At 35.7% G+C, this 13,975-nt stretch overlaps 1 protein-coding gene across 1 annotated transcript in view; it reads right to left on the bottom strand.

Moving 5' to 3' along the window:
• LOC120624794 (TNF receptor-associated factor 4) overlaps nucleotides 1-13,975 on the bottom strand; it is a 155,895-nt gene that overhangs the window by 133,791 nt on the left and 8,129 nt on the right. The window lies entirely within an intron of this gene.

Genomic DNA, 13,975 nt, shown 5'->3' on the forward strand with positions numbered 1-13,975 from the left:
GCAAGTGATATTTTAAAAGTTACAGGTGCGTGCTGGGATTCGAACCCGGCCCCAAGAAAGTTCTTAATATACTACATAAGACTTAGAAATATACTTAGTAAATATTTTAAAATATGCCTATTTGCTACGTGTAATAATCATCGTCATCATTATTAAGCCACTACCGGTCCTCTATATGGCACGGTATGAGAATGAGAAGGGCTTAGACCGTACTCCACTACGCTGACCCAGGCATTCAGGTTTCCTCACAATGATGTCCTTTAACGAGAAAATGTCATAAATATTATAACCTATTTCCAATATGAGCGTCCTAGGTTCCTTGCCGAGATCCTAGGTTCGATTCCCGAGACAGGCCAGAATTGGGTTTTTATGTTAATAATGTATCTAGCTAATTAATCAAGGTAATGTTATAAGTATATATTACAAAAAAAGATACATAAAGTCAAAAGTCAAAGTCAAAAATATCTTTATTCAAGTAGGCCCATAGGTGGCACTTTTGATGCGTACATAAGAATTACACGGTAGTGAGATGATGGCGATAATAACCACATTCGTAAACTTAAAACTAAAGCTACGAGGGTTCCAAACGCGTCCTAGTCTAAGAAGAAGCCCACGACAAACTGAGCCGGGTGTTTTTTTTTGTTATCACCATCTCACAATGTCATTTTAAATTATTAGAAGAGCAACCTGGTTAGAGCAATAATTTACACCCAAGCTTTTTTATCGTTTACGTAGTCCTTTATACTATAATAGGACTTTTCTATAAGCTTACGTTTAATACAAACTTTGAACTTTTTAAGAGACATCTCCAAGATGTCAAAATAAAAGTGATTTTTTGGTTTGTGAATTATATTAAATTTTAAACCATTGTTTATGTATCATCTTGTGAGTAGTTAACAGGTATTTACATTAGAACTCATGTTCCTTAAATATAGTTCAACGGGTACATACCTACCACGAATTGTCGGGTTGAAGTACCCGTTGAACTACATTTAAGAAATGTTGATTTACCACGAAAATGTTCGTTTAAAATCTTTAAGAACTCATGTTTTATTGGATTGATCGGGTTCATGCAGCAACAGAGCCACGGATTACGGGACAGCAGAGATAGTTAGTTACGGAGAAGATATAAGAATAACCGGCGATCAATGCTCGTTTCCTATTTCTTGCGATGACATTTCCCAAGCTTTCCACCGTCACAATGTGAGCGGTTTCACTCCAATTATATCTCGCACCGTTTTCTCATATTATAGGGACTAGAGCACCATGCACGGAATTGGAGGAGTTTATTTCTAGTTAGGAACTCGGCATTTCAAGCTTAAAATGGTAGTATAATGCAAACGAACAAAAAAATGGTAAATGTTTATATACAACGTGTAATGGAATTGCTTTAAACTGTTGAAGTATATTTCATAAGGATGTCACATCACCCTGTAAAAATATGAAATCAAAAGCAGCGTATTTATTTTCCCATACAAACTAATTCAAAACATTCTAAGTGTTTACTTATGACAACCCTACTGAAGATAAAATACCGAACGAAGAGAAGTTAGAGACAGGACATAATGTACCTCTAAAGCCTCTAAAACATTTAGAAAAAATAACTAGGTACAAGCGGCTACCCGCGACTTTGTCTGCGTTGGATTACTGATTTCTTGTAAGTCGGCAAATAACTTTTTATCTCGTGCGTGCAATGCTTTCAACAGCAAATACTGTGAGACGGACATTTTTCATGTCAAAATTGGCACTTTTAGGAAATTTATTATGGCTAAATAAGTATTATAAGCTCTGAAGTTTTTGTTTTTCTTTTTTGTATTAATTGAATTATTATTTTTCTTTTTTTGTATAATTTTCGCTTGTACTTATTCCTAAGCAATTGTGGTTAATGTTATCGTATTATATGTACAACTAAGTTGTGGAAACTTCATTGGTTTATCTGATATAAAAATACGGCATTACATTATGTGTAACAGTACTGTTTGTTTCCCTCGGAAAGCTAATAAGTAATTAAATAAAAAGTGTTTTCGTCACTAGCCCGCAGCGCTGAATGCCGACACAATTGAGTTTCGTGCTGGCAATCTACGGATCTAGAGGTGCGTGCTGGGATTCGAACCCGGCCCCCCAAAAGTGAGGTCGAGCTCCTAATCACTGTGCTATCACCGCTTCGCATAGTGGTAGTTCAATAATAATAAAACTCTTTATTTGGTGTAATAAAAAATTATTAATATTTTATTCAGGGGTCAGAGAGTAACAAACATACACATCCACGCGAACGAACTCGCGGGTAAGACATTATAAATAGCAGTGTGTTATTGGTTAGTTATATATTTTTGGTTCAACCATTGCGCCACCAAGTTTGCTCAAATTTGAGATACTGTAAGTATTAAAACTAGTACTCTAGAACAATATAATATACTATATCATTTTTTTCCAGAGTTCTAGTCCTATATTCAATATCTTATACATTTTATACCGGAGATCCCGCGGGTTTTAAAACAAAACCTTTGTTACGTATGCACGACTTAACCGATCTTGGCAAAACATAAAATACTTTCATCCCGTAAAACTTAACGGTATCCGCGAGATTTAAAAAAAAACATTTTTAAAAACACGCAGCCGCGGGCGACAGCTAGTAAGTAAATGAAGCGTTAACCTGTTGTCAAAAAAAATGGTGTGTGAACTTAATATCATTGATAACCATCCTACAGCCCAAAACCTGCGCCTACGCATGTATCGACTGACAGCAGGAGCGGTGAATGCGAGCCTTTTAAAGAAACTTGACTGAATATTAAACGACTTAACGATGTATTGAGAATTTGTAACTAGGTGTAAATAAATTAAGCGATATAATAGAATAATACCTGCCTACGTTTTTATTGTTATTAGCATAGAATAATATGGGTTCAATGGTTTCGAGGTGTGGGTTAAAACGACGGGGTGTTATAAGCTTGACGAGTCTTTGTGTGTAGTGGGATTGTAACTCTCAAACGGCTGAACCGATTTTGATTTTGTGCTTGAAAGATAAAAATTGGTCCAAGATGGCCGACGCCACAAAACACATCTTTTCATAACCACCTAAATATGGGTATCAAATGAAAAGGCTTTTTTTTTTTCTTGTAAGTTATCACCCTCACAATTATTGACCAGCCGAGTGACGCAGTGGGCAGCAACCCTGCTTTCAAGTCCGAGGCCGTGGGTTCGAATCCGACAATTAGAAAATGGTTGTGTGATGAAAATGAATGTTTATCTGTATTATTAAAGGTTTTTATGTATATTGTTCATAAAAATTTGGGGCTAGATGGCAATGTGTGTATTGTCGCAGCAGTCGTAGTATATTTTTTTTTTTCTTTATTATGTAAACATATATGTATGAACGCTTCATACGTTTCTGTGGTAGGCCTACATTAATAAAGAATTTTTGAATTTTGAGTTTGGGAGATAAACGCCCTTAGGCCCCACCCTAACAACTTCACTGTACAGTCACATAGGAAAAATTTCGTTTCTTCTCTGTAACTGTGTCATACAAGCTGTTATCATACAGCTTGTATGATACAATCAATTGAAGTCAGTAGTTCTGATTTACAAATGGCGAGAACCGCTCATTTTTATTGTTTATTTTGTCTCTTTATTTGAAGAGGTGATAGCCCAGTGATAGCCCGGTGATAGCCCTTCGACTTCACTTTCGGGGTGTCGAGTTCGAATCCCAGCCCGCACCTCTAACTTTTGTAATTTATGTGCGTTTTCATTAATAAAATATCCCTTTCTTTGACGGTGAAGGAAATCATCGTGAGGAAATCTGCATGCCTGAGAGTTATTGTTATGTATTTTCGAAGTATTTATGTATATCATTGATAAAAATATTAATCAGGCATCTTAGTACCCATAACACAAGCTACGCTTACTTTGGGGCTAGATGGCGATGTGTGTATAGTCGTAGTATATTTATTTATTTATTAATGTTCTCATAGTCGTTTGGAGTCCATTAATCCGCACTGGGCCAGCGTGGTGGACTGCGGCCTTAACCCCTTCTCACTGTGGGAGAAGACTCGTGACCTGTAGTGGGCCGGTAGAGTTGAAATGATGATGATGGATAAAATGGTTCTTGCAGGCTGACCCTTGTCATCTTCAACCCATTGCCGCTCCACCACAGGGCACGCGTCTTCTCTCATAATGAAAAAAAGTGTGTGTCAGCTCCGACGCACGACTGGAGTTTACACCTCAAGTACGATTGTCGAAACATGCACAAAAAGAGTTTATTTAGCTAAATAAAGATTAATACCATATAAAAGGATAAATTTAAAATCCTGTGCAATATATTCACACACGGCGGAAGTGTATCTTCTTAAAAGTAGCCTACGAGAGATTGAGGTGGATGTAGAGTAGACTATTAGGATAAATGTAATGTTTATGTATTTAGTTTCCATGGTAACAAAAATAGGAAAAAAAAATGTACAATGTTTTCTATCTCACTCTGTCCCATATATTTATGTGTTTGTTTCTTTACCTAGATAATATTCGGTTTCCTTGGTAACTTAAATAGGAAAAATAAGTTAATTAAACGAAATCATGCGCAAACATGCAACGTCGCAAAGCAAAAACGTAACGAGGTCATTCACGAGTAGATTTTACTCCTCACATTTTTCTCATACCGGGCGCCTTATATATGAAAATCTATTCTTAAGGAGTAAACTCCAAAAAGTTGAAGGTCGCAGTCCACCAAGCTGGCTAAGTGCGGATTGGTAGTCTTCGCACGCCTTTGAGAACGTTATGGAGAGCTCTCAGGCATGCAGGTTCCCTCACAATGTTTTTCTTTAAGTATCTTGACTGCAATCGCACTTGTTGGTAAGTGATGATGCAGTCCAAGATGGCAACGGGGTAAACTTTTAGGGTTATGGCAGTTGTATTAAAATCATTAACCTAATCGGTTTCTACGCGACATCGTACGGAAACGCTTTATCGCATAGCGGCACGTCTTTGTCGGTAGGGTGGTAAATAGCCACGGCAGAAGCCACCCACTGGAGCAGACCGGAGAAAAATTTAAAATTATAAATTTCTAATGTTATCGAACCTGGGACCTCCCACACAATTCCACAACGCTCACCGCTGTGCCACGGAGGTCGTTAATTCTAACTTAATACTGCAAATACATTGAATTGCTTAGATTAAAAAAGCAAATAAGTATAAGTTTCGGTCCTACGAAAGGGATGCCGAAGGCCTAGTCACAAGGCTATCGCAGTTGAGATACTGTATACACATAATATTACCATGGCTAGGATGTGATACACCCTCCCGGCAACTGTGTTTCTTACCACGTACAACTTTTTTGAAGTGAAACTTCTTTATCGGGGTTGGAAAAAAATTTAGTGTAACATTTTTCAGTTACGCGTCACATTTTTTCATAACGCGCCGTCTTTTTCTTGTCCCAACCACGGTTGATTCGAGTTTATTCAAACTTCAAATGCATTGCAAAATTTAAACAGCTGAAGACGTAAGCATATATCATAATACTAATGATGTTGTTAACATTGTAACTTCATCGATAGATTTTTCTGTTCTTTCTCCTGACTTATGTATGGCTCAATGCCAAATGGAAAATAGGATGAATATTTTGATTGTTGCACTTTATATATCTCCAAATCAGTAGTTGGACGATATTATTAATTTTTTTCTTCCTCCTCCCTCTTCGTGCCTCTTTACTCGGTTGCAATAATGATAAAAAACCGATCTGCATCGGAAAAATCTTTGCAGCTAGTTGAATTTTTGAAAGATTATTTGAATTTTATATATTATTAAAAAAAAGTCCTCAAACATTAACAACAAGATCCGGCACTAAAATTGCTGGAGTTTTCATGGAATGTAAACAATATTTGACGGCCGACTGGCGCAGTGGGCAGCGACCTTGCTTTCGGAGTCCAAGGCCGTGGGTTCGATTCCCACAACGGGAAAATGTTTGTGTGATAAACAGAAGTGTTTTTCAGTGTCTGGGTGTTTATATGTATATCATAAGTATTTTATTTATATTACCTATTCATAAAAATATTCTTCAGTCATCTTAGTACCCATAACACAAGCTTACTTTAGGGCTAGATGGCGATGTGTGTATTGTCGTAGTATATTTATTTATTTATATTTCATATTTCAGTTACCATAAGCCATAATAATAATATTAAAATTAAATTAAAGCTGTAACACATTTTTTGTTTTTTTTAATTTATTTATTAAGTACACTAACAATATACATTTATACCATAAACAGTAATAAGCTTGTACAATATTTTACACGCTCACTTATAATATGTATACCGATAACGAGTGACTACGACATTCATAAATTTTTTTTAAATAATAATGACACGTAAACAAACAACTTTAGTACCTTCAAGACAGTGGCGTGCACTGGGTTTCTTACCAGGGTATGCATACAGTGGCGTGCACAGGGTTTTTGACCAGGGTATGCATAAAGCAGGAAAATGGCATAAAATGGAAAAATCCTTCCCCTTTATAAGTAATACAAAAATTGCACGCCACTGTATGCATACAGCAGGAAAATTGCCTAAAATGGCAAAAATCCTCCTCCTAGACGAGCTATATTTAAATTTTAGGGTAAGCAGTGCTTTTGTGCATGTATGAACTGCTTCAAGGCAAGAGTGAATAGGCTTTTTAAAAAAAAAAAATGTAACTTGTGTAAGGTTACTTGATTTGTCGTCAAAGAAAAATGCCATTCTAAGCTAGATCATCAATACGAGAGATAAATCAATAAAATTAATCTAGAAATTTTAAAAGACCACAGTAATTAATCATTTTGATAAAAACAGTCAAGGATTTGGAGTGTTGATATTTGATAAGACGGTGCTGCCACGAAAGTTAGAAGGACTGGCGACTAAAGCGACGCGGGGAAAAAAAGAAAGTAAAAAAAAGATGGCGCGGGAAGCGACATCGGTCGTTTGAGGTTATTTTGCGAGATTTTAAAAGAGAAAAAGGAAAAAGGGAATGGAATAGGTATATTAGTAAAAAAGTAATAATTTTAAGAGTTTAAAGTGGAAGTATATTGTTAGCGTAATAGACAAAAATATGTGAAATTGTTTTTTTATTTGGACTGGAGTAGTTTTACACTTGCTTTTATTGTTATTTATCTTAGTATTTAAATCAGTGGCTTTAGAAAAAGCGAGCACTGTTTTGTAACAATAACAAAATGCACCTCGCAAGCTGACCCTTGTATCTACTCTATTATATTATTAATAATACCTAATTACGTACAGATTATGTATATGCGAGCGGTATAGGCATGCCTGGCGGCCAGCCGAGCGCGAAATGACTCACGTTGGGGTGATGGCCCTATAGAAATATAATTAATTGTCGTACACACAGATCTTATCGTCTTTGATACCGCCGTCATTTACTTGTTTTTGCCTTTTCTAGGTTTAATGTTATAGCGGATGTTCACGGGATTGGAAGATCTATTTTTTGTAATCGCAGGCTTTGTATGGACTTTGGACTAATATTGTGTATTTTTTGGGACGCTCGTTCGGTGTCTCAAAAGAAAACTAATAAAACCCAACAAGATAAAATTGACAAAATTTATATATTTTTGTAATTTTTGACAATTTTATATTATTTAAAAAAAAAATGTAATCCACCAAATATTATGTACGACCTAGTAACTCTTTTGATTCTTACAAATAATTATAAAGAATAAATTATTATTGTTGCTCGTTACTAATGCATCATCACTCACCTGCAGATGAGATTGCCATACTAAATTCAAAAATTGCACCTGCCGGGTTCGAACCCGGGACCTCCCTCTCAATCTCATCCGCGCTCACCACTGCGCCGCGGTGGTTTCCAAAATACAAATCGTTATACGCAGCGATTCAGAGATCATTGCATAGAATAGCAATTGATCATATAAATTGGTACTACTGACGACAATCGACTCCAACCTACGAGAAAATATTATTTGTAATTTTTTGTTTCATTGCACTACAAGTTAGACCTTGACCCGACTAGATAAAGTCTAAAATGCAATTCATAAACTTGCCGCGAACGCAGTCGCTGGGTAACGCACGACTAAACACTTATTTACGAAAATTGACATTAATTAAGACTTAAGAGTTAAGAGGAGAGCCATACTTTTGAAAGTTTCAAGAACTAATTAATCTTATCTTCCAGCGAGGAAGATGCGATTTTACAAAAATGCCAAATTTCATCAAGATCGGTTATCAGAAAAGACTCACAGCCCGCTATATAACGTTTTCGGTGAACCAAACGATAGCGCGATACAAAGGACTTGTGCTGCCATCCATCGCCGCGTTAGACAACTCGGTTCAAAAATATTATTAATTTAAACTCAATTAAAAAAATCTAAACAAATTGCTGAGTATTCCTCTTGACATTAATATTTATATAGACAGTATTTCTCAACCTTCAGGTTAAATTATGCTGGATCTCAGTTGACAAATGCGACGATAGATGGCACCACAAGTTCCGTCCATCGCGCTATCGTTTGGTTCACCCAAAACCCTTATATAGTGAGTTGAGCGAGCTAACTTTAACCGATTTTGATGAAATTTTGCATTTTTGGAATATCATGTCATCTTCGCTAGATGACATGGTTTATATACTATAATGAACCGGCCGATTAGTAATGTTACATATAATAAAAATTTGGAAAATATTTTTTGTTACTTTTCGACAGATGTGCGTTATTGCTATGCTAAATAATACGAGGCTAGTCTTTTGCCCGCGATTTCGTCTATTTGGGAGATGTTTGGCGTTCAATTAAGGTTTAGTACATATCTTTTTAAGATATTATCTCTAAAAATAAATGTTTTGTTTAGGTGTAGCCGCGATAAATTATATATTATGCGTCACATTGTAATGAATTAAAAAGTATTATACTTTTATATAAAAAGCCTTGATGATATAACTATTCATTTAAATAAGAATTAATACTGCGATACTAATGTAACCCACTTTTGTTTTCACCGGCGATTCCAATTTAAGAACACAAAAGCGGCTATTACAACTTATCTATGATAGTTAGATAAATTACCTCGCGGACTTTTTTGTAGATAATAATGAGTAGGTACTTTTATCATAAAGATTAAGAATTATAAGAATGATACAACAAAATCTCGGAACATATTTAATAGAAAAGGAAGGATTAACTTATTTACAGAATCCTTAAGACATTACTTGCTGGAGAAGGCTTATTATAAAAAAAACGACTTCCTAAATGAGAATATTTAATATTGATATGTATTATATATATATCAATATTAAATATTCTCTTATTAATTATTCTTTTATTTAATTATTCTTTTATTAATTATTTTATTAATATTATTATATTATGTATTATAATCTTGATATGTATTTATATCTTTGTAACTACTTTTTTCTTTGGTGTACAATAAAAGTGTATTCATTCATTCTGGTTACAGCACCCTCACAGGCTTCAATTACAAATGTAAACATTAGATTGACATTCTTTATTGAATGTAATCTAAATGACTGTTAGCGGTTGATCACCTGGCTGATACCTACCTACGCTACGCCATAAACATGTTGTGACGTCACTACAAAATTCATTAATATAGAATTGCTTTTATAGAACTATTTTGCTTTATTTAATTCGTAATAATACTTATCTAAATATTTAAAGTTTTTCAAATAGAAAAATAACAATATATTTTGTGAAATAACTTACCGGTAATTAATATCGTAAAATATTAGCAATGGTTCGTTTTATTGTCAACATTGTAAACGATACCTGAGCCAAGGGAGGATCCAGCTTTGGCGCCAGGAGGGGGTCACATAGTCGCGGTCAAGTCGAGAACTTATAATTTAATTTTGATTCCAATAGTAAAAAGTAAAAGGTAGGTATTTTATTAATGTACCTAAGTACTGTACTTAAAATTTTTTATTCTTTATTTTACACTTGCAAAACTTAACCTAAATAACTTGTACATAATATACACGTACATAATGCCATATTCTCTTGAAGACATCCAGAGAAGAATTATCACTCACGAAATGAGGCAGCCTATTTATATTCCACAACCGTGGTGAATGATTTGCCATAACAGCTAGTGGTATGTCGAGGGGTATGACGCAAAACTCCGCAAGAGTGAAGGGTTCAACAAGCTCAGGGGGGGTTGCGACCCCCATTTATATATGCACAAAAGCGCTGCCTACTCAAACATCACAGAACTGGCAACAGAGGAGGATTTTGTCATTTTATGCTATTTTACTTCTTTATGCGTACTGTTATCCAAATTCCTGTGGACGTGATTGGTAGGTAGGTAGTTTGCTAGACTTATGTTCAAGTTTTGTTTTTAATTATTCCGCTTTATGTTAGCCCTTTAATGCAACCTCTCCTGCATAGCTAATGATGGTAACGGGCTAACCTGTTAGGAATATGGCAGTTATATTAAGGTAATCTAATCGGTTTTTACGCGACATCGCACCGGAACGCTAAATCGCTTAGCGGCACGTCTTTGTCGGTAGGGTGGTAACTAGCCACGGCCGAAGCCTCCCACCAGACCAGACTAGAGGAAATTCAGAAATTATAAATTCCAAAATTGCCCCTGCAGAGAAACGAACCCGGGACCTCCTACTTAAATTCATAGCGCTCACCGTTGCGCCAGGGAGGTCGTCAACTTATCTGTATTTATAATACTAACTGCCTTTTATAGCGGAAGTATGAACCTTTTTATTATGACCTGACGTCCTAATCTCAGGTCTTTGTGCGTCACTCGCTGATCGCACCAAAGAAGGCAAGGTTCAGGGATCCATCGAGGGTTTTAATCACCTCGCCTAATTGGCTGCATAACAAATTTCATACCGACGTAGGCGTTGGCATAGCAGTAAATGCATTGACTGGAATTAAATATTAAATACTTAAAATAACGTTTAACCAGCTCTTAGGAGATTTAACGCTAAGCATTTTCAACCTGCCAACCTTTTAATTTATGAGAAGAACGGGTTAAAATCTGGAAAAACATGGTTGCTTGAAAATATTCACATTAAAAAAAGGATCGTTAGATTGTCTAGCCAAGTCGCTTGGCAGCACACGTTTGTAGAGTCGTGACTAGCCACCGCCGAAGCCTTCCACCAAAACTATAATTGTACCTAAGTATATGATGACAATTCGATCCACTAGCTCTCAAATTCATTGGCGGAGCGAAACCTGAATGTTATATCATTTAAGCGTTAATTTAAAGAGTTCTTACTTAAAAAGCGATATTATGGTATTAAAGAATATTTATGTGACATTTTATAGAACTTTGACTTATAAGTAATTAATAGATATTACAATTTAATGTATATTACAATTATTTGATTTAAATACTTGATAAGAATTTAATTGAATGAGCATTGTAAAGATATAGTGTTACAGTAAATTTATAAAGTGTGTAAACAATTAAACTTTAATTAACAACCAATGTTCATGACATTGACTTGGTGGGTATTTTGATATAAATACGAGTACATTATCGATGCACCGCACCCCCGATGTCGTCGAGCCCTGGGGCTCTTCTCATGGCGAGCTTTCGCGCTCGCCCCACTCCCCCGGTGACGCCGTAGCAACCCCTTAGGTGGTTATCGGCAAGTGTCCTTCCGAAAAAGCAAAAAAAGATGCACCGCAGTCCTACATGGACTCGAACGATGCAAAGATACCTCCCGGTGTCTTAGTCGTTTAACAATAGTTTTCAAAAAATCAAATTTGCATGCCAATCGATGGCGATTGTAGCACGATTATAATGTTGTACCCACCAACTATGTAACTCCATCTGCAAATGAAGAAATTGTAATCAAATCTGCGCTAAAATTATATCATCATAAATTACTTTGGTTAAATATTTGTGTATTTGTTGTTCAATATATAATTTCTTGTTTGATTTAATAATCAACAGTTATTCATCTTAATTAATATCTGCCCACGCACGCCCACCAATGGGATACATATTACGTCTTTCTCACGCCCGCATATCGAATTTGCACTTAGATAAGGTATATCTACAAAAAGGTGCCTTCATCACTCCCTACTAATATTATAAATGTCAATGTAAGTTTGTTTGTTACGCTTTCAACCAAAAACTTCTTAACTGACACTTGGAAGTGTTAGAAGTTATATAGAATACTTTTATCCCGACATTAAGCTCGTTTCCTTTGGGGGAAGGGGTTATGTTTGTTTGTTACGCTTTCAACCAAAAACTTCTTAACTGACACTTGGAAGTGTTAGAAGTTATATAGAATACTTTTTATCCCGACATTAAGCCCGTTTCCTTTGGGGGAGGGGATAAAAGTGTTAGACGATTTTACCAATCCGACAAATTATAACCGATTTAAATAATTATTTTTGTACTATAGAGATGTGTTTAATTTCGCCCAAACTTTGTGTAGATCTGATTAATGTGGTTGGAGACAGAGGACAGAACTCATCAGCGGACAGCAGCAAACCCCTCATTTAAGGCTTAGCGATACTGAATACTTAAATTTTTCTTAGAACTACAACTAAATTGAATGCCACATCAAAAAACAAAATCATAAGCAGACGAAGTCGCGGGCAACAGCTAGTGTATGTATATATTAATACGTGAAGCAAAAACTTTGTACCGCTTTTTACGAAAATTGCGCGGATTTTAAGAGTATGAAATTCCCACACCTACTCGTATCTTATACTAAATACATAAAGCTGAAGAGTTTGTTTACTTAAACGCGATGATCTCAGGAACTGCACGGCTAGCATGGGCAGGAGACAATTATCTCCCCGGGGAAAGGATAAAAATTAATCCTCTCCCACAGCTTTACCAACTCTCAGGGCATTGGCGCACAAGTGGAAATAATATCCAAATAATATATTATGCGTTTTAGACTGCTGGGTTCTAGTCGAAAAAACACGCAAAAAAAAAATTTGATGGTTTTGCTAAAGTAATATAGAAGCGCCATGATGTCTTCACTACGTACCTACATGAAATACGCATCAAAAGTGCCATATTTGTGCCTATTTGAATAAAGAAATGTATCTTTAATTTACAATCATGTGAGTCGCTTGCTTTTAAAAATAAAAAATATCTGTCACTGCCTTTGACTGACAATGAGGTTTCAACACCATAAATCAAAAGAAGAGATTCAATCAATAAAATATACTGCGCTATACTATATTATTAATCTATGAAATTCTTCCCATCGACAAAATACCATAATTTTGGACTAAATTATCCATAATAAAATTTTCTTGACCGAAAAAAAATAAAACGTTACTTCTATATCTTCTATCAGTTGTTTAAAAAAACTATCTATGTAGGAGTTGTTTATTTGTTATTTTTTTATATTAATGCAAATAAAATAGTGCATGGAGCGACTACGTAGCATTTATGGTCTCGTTTTAGCTTGCAACGCTCTGAAATTTTAAATAGAAAAATTATGGATATTATAAAAAACTCATCGGTCGAATCTAAAAGCTTTTCTTTTGGAAGTTATTAACCGTGTACTTTATTTATCGAAACCGCAATGGTTATTCAATTCACTAAACGAAATATGAGTATATAAGTTAAAAACAAAACAGAATCGTAGCTGGGAGGGCGCATGTGCAGTGTCGAGATGCCACGTGGCACCGTCCGTCCGTCCGTCACTGTCGGAGGTTATCACGTGCGACACGAAACATGTTGCGCCTTACATATCACAGCTACAAATTCCGCACGTGTATTTTAGTGCATATCTTTTAGCCAATGAATTGTGCCTATCCAAAAGTAGTGCATAATATAAACATACTTGCAATGCACATTTTTACTGTATTTCTACTTCCCTACTAAATAAATCGCTTAGCTAAGAATACAATAAGTCGCGTAAGTGATACAATTGACGGCCGACTTGCGCAGTGGGCAGCAACCCTGCTTTCTGAGTCTCATGCCGTGGGTTCGATTCCCACAACTGGGCAATGTTTGTGTGATGAACATGAATGTTTTTC

This window comes from Pararge aegeria, chromosome 6, assembly GCF_905163445.1.
Source record: "Pararge aegeria chromosome 6, ilParAegt1.1, whole genome shotgun sequence".
Classification (NCBI taxonomy): domain Eukaryota; kingdom Metazoa; phylum Arthropoda; class Insecta; order Lepidoptera; family Nymphalidae; genus Pararge; species Pararge aegeria.